At 39.2% G+C, this 25,942-nt stretch overlaps 1 protein-coding gene across 3 annotated transcripts in view; it reads left to right on the top strand.

Moving 5' to 3' along the window:
- The first annotated feature begins 4,036 nt into the window (after nt 1-4,036).
- cntn5 (contactin 5) overlaps nt 4,037-25,942 on the top strand; it is a 100,217-nt gene continuing 78,311 nt past the window's right edge. For all 3 annotated transcript variants that reach the window (XM_084019487.1, XM_084019488.1, XM_084019489.1), the window contains exon 1: nt 4,037-4,052. The gene's annotated coding sequence lies outside the window, so the exon portion shown is untranslated. The remainder of the gene's footprint in view (nt 4,053-25,942) is intronic.

The following is a 25,942-nucleotide window of genomic DNA, read 5'->3' on the forward strand; positions in this document are numbered from 1 at the left end:
GCTGTCAGAACAGTTCGTTTGGATTTACATCTTAATTATAAAGAATTTAAAGCCTTACACAGTACTGTTCAAATTTATTTATTTTTAGCCCACATAGCATCTAAATAATGGGTTGTGTCGGGGACAGGGATGAAATTTGTCCCTGATAGTTTCTTCCATTCAGCCAGCAGCTCAGCTTTTACGTGCATGTCATATAAAGTGGGGCTAACAGTTCTGCAAGTCCTGCATCCTGCCATGCAGCTCATCTGTCAACACTTTTCATATCTTGTCAGGCCCTAATTTCTAATCATTTTCTAGCTCCAAAGCACCACTTCTCTAATTATATGTGACTGCTGTGTTCTTGCCACCAACCTGTTGTCATTTTTGCATCTGTGAGGACACTTTTATTGAGGATCGGTGGTCGACTAAATGATAAAAGTGAAAGTTGAAGCTTTTTACTATCGTCCTTAGCTGTTATTATCTTTCACATAAAAACAATGTGTTTTCAGCTGGTTACAAGTTAGCATATAAGTGACTGGATTTCAAGAGAAGAAATAGCATAAAGAGATAGCATCTTTACTCCAGTTATTGCTACCATTGTATGTTTGCTATATAGCCTAGCATGTTTAAGGTGGTATGTTGGGCCCAATGATCCAACAACAGTATCTGCTAATGAGTTGCAGAGACACATAGAGACCACTCAGATGTAGGTTCCTCTTTTGTTCCCAATATGTCATGCTTTTGGATGTCACAATGACAGCCTACTGCCTGCAGTGTACCTCAAAAACCATGCGATGGTGTTGATGTGTTCTCACAGGCAGTAGACTGAAGTGTGAGCAGGCTCGCCATATTCTTCCTTGTGGGTTTAGGAGCTCGTCTAAGGTTTATCTTTAGTTCTATTACACCTTCCGTATCTTACTAGGTCCCTGAATGTGCAAAGACCTTTTTCCCACTTTGTAAAGCGTCACATCGACAGAACAAGCAGTGTTGATGATTGAGGTTTATTATTAGAATTTTGACTGCCTGTGATTTCTGATTCATGACCTTTCCCCCCCCTCATTTTTGCACATGTAGGAAGGGGACTTCTCTGCTGAATGGATGCCACTTATGCATTGTACAGTCACTGTGCTGAAACAATAACATGGAACAGTTTACTGCCATTTAGTTATAAAGTGCAAGACAAATTGAACAGGGCATATCCTTTGGATGTAAAACATTATTTAGCACTGGGAGGTAGAGTGCAAGTAATATTACTGTCTTCTGAAATATATTTCACTGGCCATACTGTAAGCAAAGCTCTCCAAACGATATCAATGCCAACAAGCAAAGCTGTAAAAATGACCCTTAAGATACTGCTTTTAAAAAGATGGCATCCAAGAGCTAATAAGAGCTACACACATTGGAATGGATCAATTGTGCAACAGGAAGAGCACTCAGTCATGGGTACTGTTTAATTAATGATGGGGAATAGAGATAGGCTGTTAGCTCCATATTGTCAGTCAAATACTCACAGCAGAGGCTGGCAATATGAGCTCTTTAACTGACACATGAAACAGAAGGAACTAATCTATACTCTCCAGTCTAGTATCATTAATGATTTGTTAAGAGGGCTGCTGCATGACACACATACACAGTTTCATTTCCTCTGAATGCAGAGGACCAATCATACTTAATAAATAGGCTACATACTAACACATTATGGAAAGAGTTTTTTGTGCTGCTCAATTGAACATACTATGCCTTGTTATCTTGACCACCATTGTTTGATTTCATCGTGAGAAAACATTTTAAGCTTGGCATTTTTGTATATGTTCACATATATTCAACCTTTTATTTCTATAAATTCAACTAGTATGAAGGTGACATGGGTTTAATGCCTTGCCCAAGGATTTGACAGGACAAGTTTCTATTTATGGTGACAATTGGCTGTGGATCCACACAGACTTCACAAATCAATAGGCCAATTTACTACCTCATTGAGATTTAAAATCAGATTAAAAAACGCTTCTTTCTTCCCCGTCCCTTTGTAATATTGAATTATTTGTCCGTCTTGAAACTTCTCACTCTCTCTCTTCAATCCCTCATTTAGACTAAAAAAATGGTGATTGATATAATTAAATAACGGCTGATCTGATAGTGTTTAGCACCATGAATGTTTACTGGCTTTGTGGTCACAATGATAGAAAGGTCCAATCAGAGTGCAGCTCTCCGGTGTGTCTGCATCAACCACTTCTGTATTGTATGATTGAATGAACATAACCCACAATTGGCTGACCTCTCGTCTTGACCTCAAGTGTATGAGATGTGTTTTTCCACTCTACAATGACAACTTCTCCAATTGTTCTGTGACAAACCCTCTACCGAGTCCACCAAGTTCAATGAACATTGCTATTTTTTCTATAATTCTGCTGACAAACAAACAAACCAAACCAAAAACCTCTTTGGGTGGAGGTAATGAGGAGGGCACTCAGCGAGTGCAGCACTCTGCCAAGACCAAACCTTTGTTTCAATGTTATTGTTCAAATTATTTCTGTATCCACCCTATGATACGGACCTGCGCCAACATGTTATGGGTTATGCTTTGACCCATAGATAATACATCCTTAAGTTTCATAAAAATCACCCCAGTAGTTTCCCTGTGGTCAAACAAACCAATGAACCAAACTGAAAACATAACCTCCGGAGGTTAGGAATGCATAGTCGTTCTTAAAGGGGAAAACCCTTAATTAAACATCTAAATATGTTATTGCCATGGCCAGGGAAATTTCAATCCATATTTGTGAACATGAGTTACTGAAACCAGAGAAGATGTTCTCAATGATGTGACGTAATCATGTACAACGAGCTAGTTCCGGTGATGCACCACTGGAGGGCGGCGCTTTGCAAAGCCACGCCCCTTCCTGTGTCACCATGGGACCTTATTTTGGGGAAAAAAAATTACACTGTGGGAGACAAATTATTTTTAGATATTGTCTGAATGTACCATGGATTCAACGATGGATACTTGTCAATTTAAAAGATAATTCAAGTAAGTTGCATTTTGTATTAAAACTGTTGATGTTAAAATACGTAATTAAAAAAAAAATGTAATTAAATTAAATTAAAATTATTTTTTGTAATTAAAGAGGTATATAGCATAGTAGCCTACATTTTCTGATGAACTGAAATTAAAAAAATCGAGGTGTTTGCTAGCTAAACGGGCTTTTAACATTTAATTGACGTTAGCTACACAACTGTGGCCAATACACAATATTTTGTTGAGAAGCTTGCTAAAATATGAGGGAAATCTACAGAAAGAGCTCTGCAAGGGAATTTTACTTTATGTCTTCCATTTTTTTAAACCCATGTGTTAAAATGTTTTTTTTTTATCGGCCAAAAGTCAGCCTTCCCGCCTTCTGCACCTGTTTGAAGTGAAACATGTCCGCAGCACAGTTATCCCTCTTACCTGCTGCTCTCATTAAATCACCTTGACGAGTTTACGTGTGCACAACGGCAGCAACAATAAACAAACAAAACACATTTGGGGATATAACTCTGCCGTTACGTATTGGCACAAAGTGATGCGATGCCACTCCTTCTAACTAACTGAGTTCCACCTTTTTTTTTTCTTCTTCTTCTTTTTTTTTTTTTTTCTCAGCTCCAGTGAGACGGGACGCTGCGCTGCAGAGAGAGCCTTCAGTCGGCTGCAGCGCCGGGCCGAGAAGACACCGAGGAGAGACCGAACCAAAGCTCCCCTCCACCGTGACGCACAGCGCCGGCACACAAAGCTCCCCGAAGTGGAAGAACAAGGTTCGTTCTCGCTCCGAGGGGAGGAAGAGCTCGACACGGAGATAAACAATGTCGACGTATTGCTATTTTGTTACATGAGGATGGACTGTTTACGCTGGCTAACCAGAGAGAGCGACTGAGACGAGGAGGACCCCGACTTGATATCGCTCACACCGCCGCCGCCGCCGCTCCGCCGTTCGGGTCGGGAGGGAGAGACACCACGGCGGTCACCGCAACCGGGAGCAGCTGGGAGAGGAAAGAAAAAGAGAGACCAGGGACGACCGACCTTTTTTTATTTTATTTCCGTGAGTAAAGTATTTAACTTTCGTGTGTCCGTTTGTTTTTGCCCATGTAGCCTCGCAGCCATGCGAGTGAACGCAGGTTGTTCAAAGAGAGACAAGTTGTGCCGACAGTGCTGCTGATGAGGATCTTAATGACCCAAAAGGAGGAGAATAGTTCATTGGGACGGAGCCATTTAGCCGGATATCACACTAACTTCTTGTGCTTTTTTGATTGACAACTACCTGCTGGTTCAGTCTGGGTCACTCCGTTGCTTCAATAACTTCTGCCTTTTCATAAAGAGTGAAGTCATTATTATGCATGTGGGCGATGGAGCTGTTTCTCCAAAACAAAGTGTTAAAATGAACAATATCTGCTATTTATTATGTGTTGAGAAAATAAGATGTGAGGACAAATTAAAGATGTCCTACACTGAACCATCATCAGCCTGGAAGAGATAAGACTTTGAACACTGATGTTGGGTTTGAGATCTGCTTTTGATAGGAGCTCAAAGGGATCCATGGAGATATTTCTGAAAGACGAGCTCTCCTGCAAGGGCAGAGGCAGGTCCTTGTTGCTTTTGGGAGTGCATCTTTAGGTTAGCAGAGCAGGAGGCATCTAACACACCACTTACCACACAAGGAGACCCACAGGAATTATCTGATCAGAGATATGCAAATTTCCCAAACTCTAATTTTGCGGCTTTGCTGCGGTTGGATGTTTAGTACAATGCTATCATCCGACTGTGCTGGTGACAGTCGGCTTGTTCTTTGTTGCTTCGGGGCTCACAGACTCTCGTTTGATCTTATTGATTTGGCTTTTTCGGGGCTGTTTGGATGATCCTCGGATTATCAAGGGGTAATATTAAGCTGTTAGGAATATTATTTCCAATTTTTTACTTGAAGTTCATGTGACTTTCTTCTCGGTCACCGCAAATGGCGGAGTGGTGTCAGATAGGATTTCTTCCAGAGGAAAATACAACCATACAACCGTTGAAAGTGTGTTTCCTGTCAGTAAATCACACTGCTGCTTTTGGCGTCCCTTCATTTTTTTTTAATGCAGGTCCATTCAGAGGCTCTACTATCCTGCTATTTTAAGGCCAGTTTCTAATTTAAAGTCAGTAAGTATGTCACTACAATATTCAGGACTCCTGAAGATTTCAACCACTTTTGGAACAATCTTCGTTTCTAAAAATACCGAAACCAATTCGCGCATGTGTCAGTCGCTTCAGAATTTGACAGAAATTATGCTCAGATATAGTGGTGCTTTAATACCACTTCTGCTATAAACACCCCTGATGTAAACAACATCAGAGATCATGACAGATACAATATAATGTGCCTTAGAGGCTGAGATTTCACAAGATGAAAAAAATGTCAACAAGAAGGGTTAAAATAATTTGATAATAATTCAATTTCCCTACAGAAGAAATGTGTTTCTTGCTATTAAAAGAATAGCGATGCTCGGAATGCTCTTGTAAACTGTGCGTTGGGCCCTGACTTACATAGTGTATGTGTGCAGGTGAGATGGTTATATCCACACAGAAAAGTAGCTTACTCAGTCTTTTTTGCTTCAAGCACAATTTCATCCACGTTGTTTAAAGGATTGTGAGTTGAGCCCTCCAACTGTTGTGTCACATACACTGCACTGTAGTTTTACTATATTGTTCGCAACAATCGATATTCCATTTTGCTACACTGTAAATAAATTCTAGCTGAATCAGCAACTTACACACTGCTCCGTTGACTTTTCTCAAGTTTTTTATTTTTTTGGCTGACACCAACTTGTAAATTATTTCACTATAAAGGCGAGAACACTATCGAAGGGTTTCTTCACATACAATATGTTCCATTGCAAAAATACTAAATGCCAATTCAAATTTACAGAAATAATTACATGAATAACATTCAATCAATTCAAACAACTTTCAATCTGACCTATGATTGCAAATCGGTGTTAAAAGCATGAAACCTACGTCACAGTATAATGCTGCAATGGTTTCCAGTTAGTGCTCTACAGTACAGCACCCATTAAGACTTAATGATGGAAGTCTAACTTGAAGGCATACTTGTGATTTTAAATGGGCAATAATTTGCCATAATGTTAATCGAAATATATATTTCCGGAGATCTAATATGCTTAAACGGTTTTCATATCGGCTTACTCCACCGCTTAGTTTAATTTCCTAAGATCATCTGAAAATGGTTCATCTCACCAAGAGATGCCCAGTTAAAGTCAGCAGACACATTCCTAATGGAAAAAAAAAAAGCGGCACCGCATATCAGCGGAATAGATGGAGGGAACGAACAGCTGTGTCCATTTCACTTGGCACCAATTAGAGTTTACCTCCATCCTTATCGTATGTAAATCAGTTATTTGCTTGCGATACATGCTTTCAGATGTTTGTAAATCCACTTGGGGGCAGCTGTGAGATGAAATGCAAATCACTAGATTGGCTAACCTTGATGGAAATTGAATGTGTCTTGGAGTTACAGCTGTCCCATCTTCTTAAATGAAATCATTATTGACATGGGCCAACAGACATGGGTTTAGACTATAGCTAATTGAAAATGACAACTCTGGTGAAGGCAAACCCACCAAGACCCTGGGGACACTTGAGAAAAATGTATACCAGCAGTGACAAGATTGAGACCGGATATAGAACCCGTTTCACCAATGCAATGGCACCCAAGGGAGCCTTATTTTCACTGACAAATCTGAGACTAATGAGGGGAAATTGGAAAAAAAAGAAGTCTTTCAGCTCAACACTTAGTACTCAACACTTAGTACTCAACATGTCCCCACTGTCAGCTTTCCTTACAATGGTAGCAAATTTATTCAAAGATAATGAAACGGTATCACACAGCAGAGTGTATAAAGAGTCTATACAGAGCGCTGTGTGTTTATTCCTCTATAGAGACATAAGTGAAGCTAGAATGTGTTGGGGAAAATTGCTGAACATCCAGAAATCTGTAAACAACATGTTTTTTCCGAGTCCAGAGTATGCAAGGCTGTATTTTGCTCTCAACACAACAGTGACACAGTGAATGTAGGTCCTTGGCATCTGCCCCTGTAAGATTCGAGATGACATGCATTTGTTGGATTAAAGACATTACTTTTAAAGAAATGTTGGTTATCATGACTGTGACAAAGCCTTCCGTGGCTGCCTTCCTATCCAGCACTTTGTTTGTGAGAGAGGCCCACTGGTCTTGCAGTGCTGGGAAGACAAACGTCCCTCAGGACCCATCTGACAACTTAATTTATATAATTGCTTAGAAGCAGCTGCATGAGAAAGACTGACTTTCTGCACCCTCCTCCACTTGTCACGGTTATGAATGACTCGGATTTGATGTCAAATGAGTCAAACAGACAATCTCAAGTCACACTGATTTTGTCATCCTGAAGCATGTGTGAACTAGAAAAGGAGCACTGTTAATTGGATTACAGTGTTGCATCCTTATGCACAAGAAACCCTTTATGTCTCTTCAGCCAGGCTGCTCTCACTCTGCTTTCGTAGTAAAAAGTACGAAAAGTAAAGCACGATAATTTCATATGATTTCCTACGTATTACACAGAGCCGTAGTCACGTAAACGATGCGCTTTATGCTGGTAGTTAGAGACCATCAGGCCTAAACCTGACCCTAACCTTCGGGGAGTTTAGCTCAGGAGGTAGAGGGGCTTAGCCGGCGACCGCAAGATTGCCGGTTCGATACCAGGCTCCTACAATTCTAACCCTAACCTTAGCTTTTACCCTAACCAACAAACGAAAGATCATTTACTGAAGGATTAATATGAGAACAAAATGCATATTTTTCGCTAGGAATGTCATCAAAACACACTTTAATGCCGAAACAGCTTTAAAATGCTGCATTATGCTGCATTTTCCATTATGAATGAAAGGAATGGAAGCCATTTTTCACTGCAGGGAATCGCGCATGCGCACTAGCGTAATTTTGATATTCGTAGGATAATATACGAAAAAATTGCGCACGCGCCCTGGTGTCATTTCAAAATTCGTAGGATAATACACAAACGTTTCCATACGAAAATTCATGAGAATACGTTGCTTCAGCTTGTGTTTTTGTTTGTTCTGATCTGATCCGGTGATGCAGCCAGTAGATTGTACAATAAATCCTTGCACCGTGATAAATGTGAGTGTATGTTAAGCAGTAATCTGATTAAGATGAGTGACATGACGGTATCAACGTGTGGTCCTTTTCTCTCAGTCATTTCTTTGGTAGTTAGCAGCTCATCTGAATGGGCGAAATATCTTGTTTTTGGTTAGCTAATATTCCCCACAGCCTCATATTGATTAATTATGCAGTCCATTTATCTGTTTGTCTTTTTGCTGTCCTCATTGTGTTAACATTGAGCAAGTTATCTGCAGAGAGCTGCAGGCTTCCCTCTGTGCCACAGCTAAAATGAGTGGTTGTGAAAATGTTAAAGCTTATTGATTGCTAGTACGGAACGAGCCAGTGTCCGTTTGAGTCGTACCTGAAATAAGAAAAGCACACACACACACACACACACACACACACACACACACACACACACAAACAGAAAATATCTGGATCTCATTTGTTCAGACATTCATATTTTGTCAGCTTTTGGAACAACAAAGCAAACATTGCACCTGTATTATTACAATCTGTGGAGTAGCACGCTTAACACAAAGGATTTCTTCTTTAGTCACAATTGCTCGTGTTGAAATAGGTGGTGGTGGAAGGTTTGATATGTCTTTGGAAATAGTTTGTCAGTGGAGTGAACAGCAAGTATTTGTGGAGATGGTATGGAGAGAGTAGTGATGATGGTGGGGAATAGCCCGGGGATGGAGTGTTTTCCAGTAGGCAGCTCCTGATTTTATGTGACAGTAAAGGGCCTTATCTTCCAGGCCCATGATGAAGCACAACACTCTTTGATTTTTTATCTTCCAAACGTCTAACAATCTCATGCTCTGGACAGATTAGTGAGATGAAGGTGTAAAAAAAAGCGAGCTCTGTGCTTTCAGGGTAGAGGAATACAGTCAAATACAGGGTCTAAGGCTATATCTGCATCACGCTGATAGTACCAAATCAAAGATTAGCTGAAATTACTGACGCACTTCTGACCTTCAGGTTCAAGAAAGTAAAAAATATGATTCATCTCATGACACGATTTGATTATTTCAGCATTGGTAAACGTTTCTAGTTGTGGCACACAGTAAATGAGAGAAAAAAGGGGGGAGCGTACAAGCTTCGTGGATAATCTTGAGTTGAACTTGGTAGCCGGTCGCTCTTGTCCCCTAATCTCTGAGCAGTCTGGCTATTCGATAAGCAGTTTGTCTGTTTTTTTCAGTGCAATAGTGTGAGTGAGTATTTCACTCTCAGTCTCTTTTGTGCTCTACATTTATTGCTGTTTCTCATTACCTCAGACAGGCCATTGATCCCCTAAAGAATTAGTTTGGTTGGTGTTGTCCTTTTTTTAATCCACTTGAAATTAATTGTTGCCCAAACCTTTCTTAACAAGTCTCTCTCTATTTCTGTGCCATCTTAATAAGTCAAACCTCCGAAGACAAAGAGAGTAACTCTGGGACAACGTACGCTGTGTCGACATCAAAAGCTCCGTAGATCAATACGAGTTCATGTATCATTTGTTATTATACCTGATTATGCACGATTACCCTTTTACATTTTGACATTTAACCCTAATGAAAATGTCTCTATAGAGCTGCTGGTTAACAATCAACATTGTTAGCTCATTAATGTGAAATTGCTTCTCATCTTCATGTAAAAGCAGGTCCTAAAACAAAGAACATCCTCGTCATTCTGGCTGATTATGTTTTCAATCATTTATGTGTCATTTTGGGGATTTTCATTTGAAAGCTGCCACAACAGGGATCTTTGTCATGTTATATGTTCCAGTTTGATCGTAAGTGTGGAAGATTTACTTTGGCACATTTGACTGTTAAAATGATTTTCAAGGCTTTTTTTTGCCATTTAGAGAATATCACAGGTTTTTCCCGAACAAAAGCTGTTTTCGAATCCATGGAAGCAGAGGTGTAAAGAGTACGGAAATATCCCACTCAAGTGAAGTGCCGTTCCTTTCAGTAAAACATGTAAAGTAAACGTGTCAAATTGTTGTTCAGTACTTCTGGGATGGTTGTTGAGGTTGTCAAGGCCTTTAAGTGTCCACTAGCTGGTCAAGACACCGTCTCTTGCAACCCAGAGGGCGTTTTTTTTTTAAAAGGAAGCAGGAAGCTAGTGCACATTAACAGGAGGAGTGTTTTAGGGTCATCATCCTTACTTAAGTCTTGCATCCTGCAGGCTCACGATGAGTTGCTACTCTTCGTTCCACTCTCATGCCTCCTTTCTCCCAAGAGATGAAATGTGTGTGGTAGTATCCGTCAGAATACAACTTACAGGACGGCCATGCCGAGCTGTGCACGTGCAGTACCTCCCTGTTCATCGTCTTGTGACAAACGCTTGATTTATTCTACCTAAGTGAGGGAGCTGTGGAATAATTTCCTCAATATCGCCCTGTTATGCTATGACATAACTGGACTCGTATGGAGGGAGAATGATTGATGTTTAGTGATTTCATGTTTTTCACCAGTGAATTTTAGATGAAAATCTTGATCCGATACATTAACTATACGGAATGTGAATGATCAACTTAACGTGAACTGGCAATATTAACCAGGAAACTCCATCATATTCTTCAGGAATACATCAAAGTGCACGCGTACACAAATGTAGGACTCAAAACCAGTAAAATGTCCTCCATATATTTAGGATGATATGAAGCTTCATTAGTCATCGAGATAAAACATAAGAACTGATGATGTCTTACAGGAAATAAATGGATTAAAGCTTTTTTTTTTATCAAGAACTATTGTGTTGGGAATTCTGATGTTGGGTCTTACACAGTTTCTCTATCACTTGTCAGCTTGCTGTGGTCGGTGTCGTGGCTGCAGCGAGCCTGGAAAAAAATAATTACGGCATTAAAAAAACATTGGGTTGTGCTGTGATTACAGTTTCAACTTATTATCCTGTATTTCATGGTAGCTGTGCCATTATTTCAATATGCGTAGTCATATATTCACATGGCTGACGTTTTAATTGACATGTCAGCCTTCCTTGTAACGTCATTCAAAGTGGTGAGCTCTTAATAAAACCATGAGATAAGCAACGGGTGAGAGGCTAATTGTCTCATTTTCCGGCAGTCCGGTAGATCAATATATGTGATAGTTAACATAATGGGAGATTAATGGGAGATGGCAAGGGATGATGGAACAATATTGTTAGCAGATATGAAAATTAGAATAGCGAAATGCAGGCTTGCACTATGAAAATAACAAAAAGAATGAAGGCCATAGCCTGAAAAAACCCCCAGAGACTTTCACTTAACAATGCAACTTTAAAATGATTCCGCTGACTTGCTGAGTTCTCATCTGAGCCTTTGATAAGCAGCTTTCAAGCGGTCAACAACTGGAAGTTTGTAATTAATCAGCTCCTTAAAACATCTGCTGCAGAGATGAGTATGATGTTCTGGAACAGACACGTATGTATCTGCTGCTGCACCGAGTTAGCTTAATTAGTTGTGATTCATAGGGGGAATATTTATAGAGTGGTCTCAAACGGTTTAAGCATCATTCGCTTCATTTTTTGCATTTATACCACCTCATTTGTTGTCAACCATTTTCCATAGCAAATCTTTTTTTTTTTTTTGTGTGTAGATAGTTACATTGGAGACAGCTGGGATCGGCTCCAGCCCCCACGACCCTGAATGCAGGATAAGCGGTAGACAATGGATGGATGGATGGATGGATAGTTACATTGGAGCATTGAACAAGGAAACATTGGCACTGAAAAATAAAACACAGGCATTCAAAATATTTTATTTTGATATCTTTCACATTCTGATTGTCTGTGTTGTTCAACTACAACCTTCACAATATTTTCTTCATGCACCTCTTTTTAAGTTTTCCCATTAGACACAGGATGACAATCCACCCTCCTCCTCCACAGAGACAGACTGACAGTGAGTGAGTGAGTGAAAGTACAGACTCAACAGAGATGATTCACTCCTGAGCTACTTCCACCATCAGCTCGGGGAAAAACAAGGTGTTTTTTATTCTTTTTTACCACTTTCTGGGCAAGTGAGTTGCTAGATTTAGTAGTCCGGTGGGCGATGCTTATTCTTGAGCACTAGAGAATAAACGTGGACGGTCGAGATTGAAGAGTCATGAGAGACGACTGCATTGCTGTTAAAGGTGGCCTATGTATTGATTGATGATCACTAAAATGGGTCTCATTCATGAATCTGTACTCCGTTATCTTCATAAAATGCATGCTTTAAAACAGGTATTTTAAATATGACAAAAGATTAGATATACATACATATTTAGCTTAATTTGTGGGAAATTCACATATTTAACCTTCAGATTATGTTTCTTAAAAATGTGAATCGGGTAATTAAATCAACTTAACATCCTGCCTGTCAAAGTTTTCATATAGTATTTGAGTGCCAGATTAAAGCAGTACAATAACACGATACCATAGTCTGGTTCATTAAGCCAGAGTACAAAAATAACTTGTGTAATCTTTCTTTTCATCTAATGTTTGGTCTAATGCATTTTTTTTTTTATCTTAGTTTAGGCAAGAGAAGTATTTTTAGCACGTTTATTTAGTACACGTTGGACAAAGGTGCTTTCCATAAAACATTAAAAGCATCGAGACAAAGTGCAAAAGACAGACACTGCAAAAGGACATTAAAATACAATTAAACAGCCATTGAGGAGCCAAGATGATATAAAACGACCACACGCTTAAATAGTAAGATGGTTATCAAGTACAAGAATAAAAGTTGCAGTGAAATGTAAGAAATTGATAATTATTTGATATGTGATAATAGGCAGCCACAAAAAGAAGAGAGGATTGCAGTTTCTTTTCCAGATTTATGGTGCAGAAAAACATGAATTTAATTTTGACTCTGGGGACAGGAGCAGACCTGTCCCAGACCGCAAATCTTTGACTAACCTCAGAACTTGAGAAATGTGATCCACTTCTTTGGTCTTAGGAGGACTCCAGCAGCAGTGTTATGAATGGGTTGCAGCCCTCTAATTGATTTTTTTAAGGGGACCTGTGAAGACACCATTACAAAAATCGAGGCTACTGAAGATAAATACATGGATAAGTTTTCAAGTCCTTTATCCTTGATATATTCGTATGGTGATAATACGCTGACCTTGTAATTGGTTTAATGTTGCTGTTGAAATTCAGGTCTGACACCATCAGTTTAGGATAAAGATTTCTATTTGCTTTAATCACACTGTTATTGGTGTATCATAATCACATTTACCTAAACTAATAATACAATAATGTGTTCATTACCGTTAGTGATCAGGGATTAAAAGAAAATATGTGAAATGGAAATCCACAATTCCGTCACTAATGCTAACATTGTTATTCAAAGTTATCTTTAAATCTCACGCAGATTAGCACCTTATTGAAATGTGTATCTTCAATACATGAAGTTATGAAATGGAAAGGCTCTCCTGCCTGTTACCTCGCAGAGGGCTCGCTTTGGGTGAGGCTTTGTCTGTTCTTGTCAACTCTGTGTCACTGAAGTGCGGGCCGTGCATGCTGATGAACAGCGCCGCGTTGCCGGGGTTCCTCGCCTGCTCACCTGGAGAGCGCCGTGGAGGGAGGCGGGCGCCGCTTGTCTGCCTGTGCTGCTGTGTCGCAGGGCCAGTTGAGGATCAACAGTTTCACTTTGGGGACATAATGTGACCAGGCATTAATCAATCCTCTTCATGAGTCTGGCTTCAACAATCCATTTTTTATTGTGAGAAAATGACTTTCTTTTTGCTCTCATGATTTCAGTGTGCGCGTAGCAGCAGCCTCAGGTAGGCAGTCTGAAAGCAGACGGGTAACTGCGAGGCAAAGTATCAAGGGGATTAAATAAAATACGTTAGCGTTGTTTTAAATATAAAGAGACCCCAAATTATCACTGCGAGCGGATGACTGTATGTCTTGAGTTCAAGTTGCTTTACATAAAACATTAAAAGCATTAAGACAAAGTGCAAAAGAAGGACTCTGCAAAATAAATTTAAATACAATTAAAGTAGCCATTAAGAGGCAAAGACGGTATTAAATTACAACACGCCAAAATAAATAAATAAAAGAATAAAAGTTACAGTGTGATGTTTTTTTTTTTTTTTTTTTTTTTTATTACGTGGAGTAAAAAGATGGCTTGTACCAGATTATAGCTAAAAGCTAATTTCCATCTGGAGTCCCTGGGCATGTAAGAAGAATAAAATAGTGTGCGCGCGCACACACACACACACACACACACACACACACACACACACACACACACACACACACACACACACACACACACACACACACACACACACACATGTAAGTAATTATTAATTATTTGACTTGATAAAGGGTAGCCACAAACAGAGAATTGCAGTGGACCTGCAGTTTGTCCCAGATATACGGTGCATGCATCGGCCTCAGGTAGCCAGTCTGAAAGCAAACGCGCAAATGCGAGGCAAAATTTCATGGGAGTAGTAAAAAAACAAAACAAAAATTGAATTTGATATTTCATCCAACTGTAGTTTTAAGTATAAAAACACCCTCAAATGAACAGTGTGAGCGGATGACTTGATGACTGTGAGCAGATTACTTAAACAGCATTTGATTCCGTCCAAAGCTTTTTGATTCAGAAGCAGTTTGATTGCCGAACCTTGATCACTACAAGTGGTTTCCACTATGAATCATTATGCCATTACCTAACACGTGCTATGTGACTGTGGGCAATGTACTGAAGGCGAGCGTGTAACATAGAAATGCACAGCTGCATTTCAGTGGCTGCTCTGCTGCGACTAAAGGGTCACCACACATGGATCTCTGTCACACAACGCTATCACATTTTAATGAAAGTCATTTTTAGAGGATGAAGGAAGATTGTAGGCTTCTCCAAACACACCTTTACTACCATACTGTACTTTACGATGGTTGCTATAGCAACCAGTGACCTTTGATTTGAGCAGGGGGAACTCGGGTCACATCTATGTTAGATGCAACCTTTCTTCAAAACAAGTCTAATCGTTGGTTTCCTCCTTCTCCAACCTGCCACTCAGTGTGCATCTCTGCTTCTTACCTTAATTGTCTGCATTCAGGCGGATATCAACATAATTCAAAGAATGAATTTTGATCAGGCATAAAAGCATCTTGGCTAATTCACAGAGATAATACCATCAAAGCAAGGACTTTTAAAAGACCATCTGTGCATTTTATTTCTGTCTTTGTCTTCAGTACATCATCATCGTGTGTACCTCTGCTATTTCATTTCATTATTTCATTTAATGGATTTTGACTGATAAGTGGGAGTATATAACGTCAGTATACACAAAGAGAGAGAACATATTCTCTAACATAGGCCAGAAAACTCTTGAGAAGAAACAGCAGATATTGTCTTGACATTTACGTGCCTCAAGTGAATAGCTGACAGTGTTACTCTGCAATAAGTTATGATATAATTTATTATTCTAACTTGCCGTTACCAGAAAAGCAACCCTGGGCAGAAAGGCAACGATAGCTGTGCATGATGAAGTTTTGCATCTAAGTTGCCGATCATCCGTAGGCGCACAGCATTTCTTTCCCCGTATCACCATCCTGGATGGATCAGGATCTATCCATGTGTCCTTATACCTCTTTAGAGGATAAAACCTTGTCGGTACATTTCCTCAATTATTTGCATTCAAATTGATTCATTTTAAGTTTGCAGTCATTATTGATTTTAACAGCATAATGTTCTTGCACAAGTGGATATATTTACCATACTAACCTCGGCTGTAGAGCTCTAACAATAAGCCGTTAGACACTTCCCTCATGTGCCAGATCACATACTCATTAAATCTCAATTTTCATCAGAGCTTGCATAATGCTAGTGTGAAACACAACCTGTGTTCTGTAGTTTCCTAGGAATAGGGATACATTCAAGTGCTAAGCTTCAGGTGCTCAAAACGGCGATGTGTGTGTGTGTCTGCATCAGCCTTGGATGGCCAATCATGGGATTCTGTAGTAGATGCTTGAATTATTCTCTATGTAAATGTGATGTATATGAGGCTTAACATGCTACAGAGGGGTACTTCTGGTTTGATGAGTTGTTTAGCATGTGCCAGCCACTGCCTGTAGCAAAGCAACGTTGTTACCGAGTCGATTGAGTTGATTAACTCATAAATATTCTCCAAGGAAAGAAATTGTCCAAGACTTAAAAATAACCAGATGCTGTTAGGGCTTGTGCCTTTTGGCAGACTTAGGTGTCGTATTGTAAATGTGTTTCATTTTAATTGCAACAATTATGCCACTGCAAAATGTAATTCATATCAGGCTACGTTGCACAGTCTACAAATTGGGCTCAGAGATTTATTGAACGCAGGCAGATATAGCCCTGCAAGCCATTTTCGAGCCAGTAAATTCGCCACATCGCATGACCTGTCTGGCCCCTTATCTGAAAGGAGTGTTGGAATATAACGCACTTACTGAAGGTTAAGTCAGCTTTTTGAAGGATTGAGACCCTAAAACACAGAGCTGATAGTTGGCTATCAGGTGCAGCTGCCCCATTACTTGTTGTCTTCTCCAGTGTATGGATGGTAGGTGGCTTGTGTTCAACCTTTGCCAGAGTTGGTGCAGTGTTAGATCATGAATTATTTTTCCAGCAGAAGATTTTGTCCAATTTCTTGGAAGAGAGAACAACAAACATCATAGCCATGGATTTGTGTGGTGTTACGGGTGAGTCTGGATTTGCTGTGAAGCAGGTGGAGGAAGGGTTAATGTTGTAGTTTCTGTTAAAAGTTTCTGTCTTTATTTTGCTAATGCTGCACACACAGTTTTCTGCATATTCTGTTAATTAGTAGCACTTTGTACCTTTTTGATTTTTTAAAAATGAGTCACACTAATTGCGTGCCAAATAATATTTACCAAATATTGACATAATTACATCGGTTTTGTGGGTGCTTGGCTGCTGCTCTTTTTTCTAAGATCAGATCAGCATTACCCATAAAAAAATCTACATACACTAGATAGAGCTGGACTTTGTTTGCATACATAGAAAGCCAACGAAATAATGGTGCTACACTACGTCCAATAAGCTTACATCGGTGTTTTTCTCACTGAAGCAGAGTTGTATCAGAATCAGAATATACTATTAAAGATGAACAGAAGACGAGCCTTCAGTTTATCTTCCTGAGACTAGTAAATGTTCAAAGATGCCTCAGGAAGATGCATCAATCGGAGAAGTGGGAGGCAGCTCGTAAATGACAAACGATGGAGCGAGTGGTGCATCCTCCCTGGGGAACACTTTTGACTTAATTCAAGTAGGTGAGCATGTACTGAGTGTAGATTTTTGTGAAACAGAGTTTGAGTGGAGAACATTTACCTGACATGTCTGATTGAGCTGTTATTTTGATTTATTGTACAATAAAAAAGTTGATTTTAACCCTGTGATTGATAAGGTTGATATGAGACTGGTGAGCAAGATTAAATGTTGAATTAAATCAAGGGCCATGAATATATTAATTTATTAAAAAAAAAAAAAACCCAACAAATCACCAGCTGCGCATTTGATCCAATGAACCGGATTAATGTTGGCTCCTTGATTAAGCTCAGGTGTGTGTAATCAGGCTGCTGCTGGAAGCAAACATGTCATTCACAGCACTGAAGGTCTTCCCTTCTTCAGTTGTCGCTCTAAAATCTGCTTTTACTGAATCACAAATGGGAATCTATAAAATAATCTGCCGTTCACAAAAATAACACCTCAGAATAAGTGAAGAGTTATTCATGCTTGGCTCTGGATCAATCTCAAGAGCGTCTGTGACATCTGTCAAACCTTTTGGCTTTACCTTCCTTCCTTACGTTGGCAGCTGTATTCAATACTGGAAAGATTGACTAGTTATCAAAGAAGTGAAGGAGCATTTCACTCATCGTTATGTGCCAAGACACCTTTTCCACCTACCCTTTTAAAGATAGGCCATGTGTACAGCTGCAGTTATCCTCTGCTATGACAACATGGCCGTTTCTTATATGCCACTTGACAGGGCTTCCAATGATGTGTACCAAATGTATTCAATTCAAATTCAAAGAGGACCATTTTCCAGCAACTGTTTTTTTTCTCCCAGCAAATGTCAAGGTTTGCCTTAACAGACACTTTTAACTTGTATGGAAAACTAACGGCTATGTTTACCATAAATATAATGAGTTCCAGCACAATGGGCCTCATATAAGAACCACTTCAACAAACTTCTAGCCTGGTTTGAACAAGTTGCTGCATCCATTTTCTCCTACCTTTCATTTTCTTAGGTTGGAACATAATGAACAAGGGGTCCTTGTTTGAAAAGCCTTTTTAAAATGTGCTTAATAATTATTTGAAATAAAGGTTACTATAATTCCAAACATATTCATATAACGATATCACCATTAGTTGGCTATAATTTATTAAAATATATTAACACTAACATTTTATTTGACAATACACTAACATTTTATCTAACAATACACTAACATTTGACTTAACACTACAATATCAATATGAACACCTTAAATTATTTGGCCCCTCCATTTGCAGTCATCTAGCGCCTTGCTGTTGCAACATGTTTATCATATGGAACCATATCTTCTTTATTTTATTGACAGTACGCCCCTCATGTGATGCGGCATCAACAGCACTTTTTATTTGTCCCCATTCTTCGCCATTAGCTGGTCTGCTGCCGACGCTGTTAAAAATAATAGATTTTCCTTTATCGATCTCCAAAGGAAGGACTTCAATCTAGGACCTACGGGGACATATTCTCATGAACGCATGCTCATTTACACACAGGTAGCATTCATCATGTTTAATGGTGCTCATTAGGAGTTAGGTTAGGAGTGTTTGCTGAATCTGACGTGGGACACTTCTACGAGCCAACTGTACGAAAGAAAGTAAAAGAAAGTTAAGATAAGAATAGCTAAATGTTCTTGCCTGAGGTCCAATGTGTCAACCAAGTAAAAGAAAACAGGACAGTCTTCTGAATAAATCAAATAAAAAAGTGCAAACAGAGCTTTGAACAACCCCATTTTCTCTTTATTTATTTATCCATTTAAAAAAACAATATCTACTTCCTTTCCAAGTGTGGTAAATGAGTCTGTGACTGCCCAGCCAGTTTGGATCTTGAATGAAGTTGAACGTTGAATGTATAGAGGCTCAGTGGTGCACTTTTGTTTTAATGAAGTCATGATGGAGAGGGACGACTCACAGCTGTGAGACCATCCAAAAGTCAAGGTGTGTGATGTTCCTGGTTCGTCCCAGGAAAAAGGTCTGTAGCCTGAATGTATTAGCTCAGTAGCTTCATGCTATCATCTCTCTTATGCTGTTGTTTCCTCCAGCGAACCCTGATAGAGGTTTTAAACACTATTGTTCTTTGGCATGGGACAATATAAAAATCCATGTGACGATTATACTGGCCAAAATAATTGTGATTCACAATATTATCCCGATAACTAACAATGGCACTTGAACATACTGAAATTACTTCACCTTTGATTTTGTTCAAAAACAAAAAAATGTAATATCTGTTTTCATGGAAAAAGACATCAAACAATCATAAATAATGAAATCATATGAATAGATCAAAAGTTTATCTAAAAAGAGCCTATTATTTTTGACATGATTATTCCTGTTCTGATAGTGGAAATTCACTACGATCAAATCTTTGAGTTTTTATTTTATTGAGGAAGTTTGCTTAATATCATCTCATATCTTCAATCATTGATAGAGATACACGTTACAATGTCTTTTTTTAATTGAAGAGTAGCTTACTTTCATGGTGTAAGATGAAAATGATGACTGGTCTGCTCTTTGCAGGCTCGTTTCAATACTGTTGATGCACAAAATAATCCTTTTCTTAGGTTGTCTAGGTGTTTCCATGAGTGCTGTTGGTCAAATTTAAATCTAAAGAAGCAACTGTTTAAGTTGTTTAATTTTCATATCTCTACTGGTTGGAATGTTCTTATCGAGTGCTTGCTTTGAAAGAGGAGATACGTTATCAAAAGGCACAATGTTGCCCTGCTGCATCAGAATGGAGTGGGTTGGGAACCAGCATGACTCAGACACAGTCGCTTCCATAGAAACTTTTCATCTGAGGCTTACTGATGGTTTTCTGTTTGCGTTGTTTGCACTTAAGTAGAGATACAGATTAGATCCACCTTGCTTATATAAATATCACATTTCATTTTATTGTATTTTGAAATGAGCTTTGGTATTACTCAGTGTCATCCATTTCTCTGGAAAATTGGCATACTGCTGCCTGCTGTGGTGCTTAATTGCTTTAAAGTTTAGTGTTATTACCGATGTTACTGTTATTATTAGACGTGACCTCACATTCTCTATAAAGGGGAGACTTTCACGGTGTGAGCGCAATCTCGTGATGCACTATGAGTAGCCCCATAGGGCAGTTTGGGATCATGGATTCTCTGGCATCATTGATTTGACACTGTAGCCTCAAATGTTCCTACTCATGAGCATGCATGCATTTACTGTACAGAGAAATAGAAAGGCTCCCCTGCTTACCTTTCCTTATATTTCAAAGACAACATTTGGAATCATGAGCCATGGTGAAATGGCAAGATATATGAATTGTATGCCACTTTGTAACCTTTAACAGGGGGCATGGTGGTGTTTTCTCCCCTGGCAACCATGTCGACCTCAGGACTGTGGAATTGCCTCCCTGGCCCGTGCAGAGATCCAACGTTAAAATGACTTGACATCTTAGTTATTTCAAGAAAAAAATATAGTGCATTGTTTGGAAGAGGGGGGAGTTAAAAAAAGGTAGAAAGGGTCCATCGTTAAGAATAAATCAGTTGTTTTTTTTTAGGATGTTATTTGATTGGCCAGGTCCAAATAGTTTTAGTGGTCTCAAAAGAGTAAATAAAAGAAAGGACAAGAGGAATCTCAAAGTCATTAAAACTTACATTTTAAGATGCGTCTAACTCAGCAGAAATACACTTTTTTTCTACCATTTTTTACTTTTTTTATGGGTCAATTCATCCAATCCATCATAATCACAGATCCTAAATGATTTGGTTATAAATTACTCTCAGTCATTGTTTGCTTTAAGAACAGTACAAATTAATTTTACAAAATGTTGTGTATCGTTCTTTTAGTTTATATATATATATATATATATATATATTACGGTATTACAACTATGAGAAATAGAATACACTGATCTTTGCAGATAGATGTCTGTTTGAAGATTGATTGTAATTTTAAAAGTGTTATGATATGTGACCTTATCATGGTCATGCTTTATAATGTGTTATGATTGTTGTCATTATGCGCTCCAACTATTATATGCTGCTCTGAGCAGATTATAATGCATTATAGACACGGGCGTAATAGAAAGTAATAAATATTGTATTTGATTGTGACATGGATTTAGCCATCTCTTCATAGATACACGAAGTAAGTCATAATCCCCGACGGCTGCAAAGATGATGAACACTTCTGTGGCTCACTCCTCCCTCAGTCCAGGAAATTACACCAAAAATGTCATTTCACCAGCCTCAGTTTGCATCTCTGAATCGATTTCTTAAAACAGTGATGAATTTGAACAAGCTAACAATGCATGCCACAAGTTTTCTGGAATATGCCTCGTTTCCAACACAGTGACCAACTGCACAATCAATAAGTGGACAGCAAGGTGATGTCTAGAGGATTTACAAATTCTACGAAAAAAATTAGTTTCAGTTACTAAACAGGAGAGCAGAAATGTCTGTATGGTTGGAGTCCCTCTTAACCCATTTTCCAACTCATCTGGGCTTGCCCTGAATTCTCCCATATCATTCGTGTGTGTGTGTGTGTGTGTGCCACTTCAAACAGTTGCACCTTTCTCATTTGGCTTTGAAGTGCAAGTGTCTTCTCCTATTCCGTCTTCTTTAAAGACACATAAGCATTTCAGTCACATACTTCATGCTCATTTCTCCATCGTGCCAGCCATCACCGACTGCACATGTAATTTTACCACTGTGAAAAATGCTAGCTCCATTCAGGTGTGCTCTATCTCGTGTTGAACACAGTAATTGCCTGCACTGCTCGTCTCTTTAGTAATTGCCTTTTGATTGAGGTCATCAGGACAATTAAAACCATTGAGGGGTGAAAAGTGGTAGCAAGAGACTTGAGACGGCTCTACTAGGTGGTAGAAAGGATGAAAAAAAGGACAGAAATGATAATCGTGTGTCCGGAGACCCACTGGAGTCAGGATAGGGCACTGTACAGAATGACTTTGTGCACACTGCTCTATCATAGTGTATTAATCACAGCCTTATTTAGCATATCTATTGAAGGTAGCAGGAGGGTTTCATCGGTGATCATGGGGGCTACATGTTCAATTTTTAATAAATGATATGTCTGTTATGTCATGAATTCACTTAGATCTCAGCTCCAGTATCACAATGACGTTGCACTTTTAATGGATGTGAACAAAGCTAAATGATCTATGATTTTCATTCAACAGGGAGCTGCTTTTTTCTAAAACAACAGCAGCAATACCCACCATTTTAAAATCTGCAAAAACATAATTGGATGTGTCAGTGTGGGGAAATAATTCACGATGATTCGCATCCCTACAAAAATTCATGATGGTATGTCACACAAGACGGGATTCTTGATGTATTTGCTGTGGGGCCTCCAAGACAAATCATTGTAATTTTGTGAAATGCTGGTTCTTAGGAATAAGACACAGCAAGAGATCATTCAGGCAAGTTTTGTCAAAACCGGGTCAGTAATTTCTGGGATGTCGCTTGTGACGAAGGAGATACAGACGCATAAACTGTTCAAAGAATGAAAAGAAAACTGTTTCTGAACATTCACACATCGTTTGCCTCAACTGTAGCCTTCAGCTGGATGTCAGGTATGAAGGCAGAGTTCAAAACTGTGCACTCATCTCCAGGAATCCCACCTGTTATGTGTGCCAATCACATTTATTTATTTATTTTGATCTACACCTGCCGTTCTCTGTGAATGTGTACCATTGAAGCGTGGGTGGAAGTTGTCTCTTACTGTCTCTGTGTGGGAGACGGTGGCGGATCGGTGCTAATGCACACTGAATAGTCTGAGGGTGTATGAGAAATTTGTCAGATTTGTCAGAAAATATTTGTCAGATTTGTGTTTTTTTTGTTGTTGTAATGATTTATTGCATGCTACCAAAAAATCGGCTTAATTGTCACCATTGCGAACGGTGGCTGCGGTCGTCCAGCTTACACTCTCGCTCCAATTTACGAGGTTTTGGGGCATGATTTGACACAAACTTCTAGACGTCCTGTTCTAGCTTCATGGACGACTAAGCTTTCAAAAGTATCAGTGAGCAGATACATGAGTACACCAAATTGAAGGAAGCTCACTGAGGCTTTAGGACATATCACTGATGGTTATTACACTGTTAATTATTTAGTCTTTAGGAAATATGCAATGTGTTTACCCCAATTAGATTTTCATTAGCCATTTGGCTAACCATCAGTGACCCTATTTTAATAGACATCATCCCTGGAGTTGGATTCCATGTTGTAATGAGGGGTATGGTCTGTCACTCCGGAGAATTGTTATTAATAACTAAAAGGCTGCAAATGGGAAGATGTCATCTCTCTTGAGAACTCCGATAGCAACTATTGTTCATATGGTTGTATGCCTTTAAAGCTCATCAGAGACAATAATGGCTGATCAGGAACATTCATGTTGCTCTTCTTAGGCCGAAAGCAGGATGCTCTTATAACTTTCTCATCATGTCAGAGTGCAACTGAGACCGAGTAGGGCATACATCAGCCTTTTGTAATTTAAGGCCCCCTTCTGATTGTTAAAACATTTCCCAGGATCACCTTTCCAAATAAATGAGGAACAAAACACATGACACAAAAGGAGAAAGAATAAATGCTACCGTCAGGTATAATGACCAACATAAATATTCTGCTTATCCTCTCCCACCTCTGCTTGCCATTATAAAACCAAATAAATATGTGTCGGGTCACATTTCATTTTTGGTGCGAGTGATTGTTGCAAAGCAGCATCTTGCAAACGTCTACGGACGTCTCTAAAACATTCTTGAAGAGATATTCCACCGTAAACATAAGTTACATAATATTCCAGAATATTTTAAACAGCAACTTCAGTATCTGCGAACGCGGTAAGCTGCAAAGCTGAGCATCGAGACGTGAATCCTGATGTCATCAGGTGACCTTTTTTTGAGCTGATCTAGTGAGACTGAATTAATGAGTGGTGCTGTGGGCTCAGAGGATTTTTTGTTTCAAATATTGCATCCAAATGAGTTCCGTTTGAATGTAGGACTTTCAGCCGTGATTCAGAAAATGTCCCCGTGTCCCGGTCACATCACCATGGGTGCTGTCACAGTGTCCCAGGAGTTGTGTCATTATTCACCGTCTGGGAAGCAGCTCTAGGATTTGTTCGTAAATGACATCATCACTACAGTCTGACTCTGCTTTTCAAGGACAGACTATTCAAATTCAGTTTAGTAAGCTGCTAAAAACAGCCACTTGATAATCAGATATATGAGCAAATGTTAGAATCCATAAATAGAAGGTCACACCAAGTGTTTACAGCGTGTTTGAATTGGTCTTGTTGTAGATAGAAGAGATGTCTTACATGGTCATCCTTGATGTATCTGGCCTGGAAGCGGGTACACTGCAGTACTGCATATCTCCGAGATGTTTACTGTGGCTACATCTACAAAGATTTCAGCTTAGTGTTCTATTTCATTAACAAGTGTGTGATGCATCATCTGGGTTTCATCTGCAAAAAGTAGAGATTTTCTGTGTGTGTGTGGTTGTGTGTGTGGACTCCCACAGGCATGTCACTATACATATCAGAATATTGCAGGAAGCAGGGGATGAGAGTGAATGCATTTGGTTCATGTTTTTGTCAACTGGCTTTGATGATTTCAAGTTTTCACCACTTGAAACTTTGCAGTAATTCTCATGAATATAATGCTGAACCCTGAACTGCGTAACCACAGGCCACACTCCAGTTTGATCCGCAGTTATTGTCATTAGTCCGCATGCTTTGAAGTCTTTAAGAGCGCTACTTGATTAGGCTAATTGAAAAGACGAACCACATTTTGGCAGAGAACATACGTTACGGATCGTTCTATGTTACTGCGTGTGTTGTACATCCACTTTCCTTTTATTCCTAACTGCGATTCAACCAGTTCTAAGAATAGCAACATGTACACATGACATTAAATGTTTAATGAGTCATTCCTCTTTCGCTGCTTGCTTTACTGTATAAGGCAGTTGCAGGAAGGATTTTTGCTTTTAGAATTAAGTGCTTGCTCTATTAGTGGAGGTTTGCATTAATGCAGGACTCCCACCGGCCTCTCTGGTCCAAATGCAGTTTTGAGTGGCGTGTTATGTTTTTAATAGCTGCAGGCGGTGACATTGGAATGCTTTGGGTGTGGAGAAAAAATAATGAATGTAGCCAACGTGGAGATTGTTAGGATATTTAATGAAGAAGTTGGACCTCATTCAGACCCATGCAGAATGTTGAGATGACGCATAAACCAAAGATCTGTGAACATCGTGACTCTTTTAAATACTTTAAGGTTAGAAAATGATTTTTCAACAACCAAATTATGGAACAAATTAATTTCACCTCCTGCTGTTTGCCTGGAATGGGCTTTTCAGTGAATTCAAAGGTTAAGTAGTGATTCCGACTCTCCAGGACAAACGGATCACGATAAGCGGACGATTATTGTAACTTTTTTTCTTTTGTTTCTCATGCAGATCACCATTTCATTGACACTTGTATATTTATTACACGAGTATGAAACGGACAGCTGTGTTATTTACTGAATTTTATGTTTCAAAAACACAGTACAGCT

This window comes from Eutrigla gurnardus (assembly GCF_963514095.1).
Source record: "Eutrigla gurnardus genome assembly, chromosome: 10".
Lineage (NCBI taxonomy): Eukaryota > Metazoa > Chordata > Actinopteri > Perciformes > Triglidae > Eutrigla > Eutrigla gurnardus.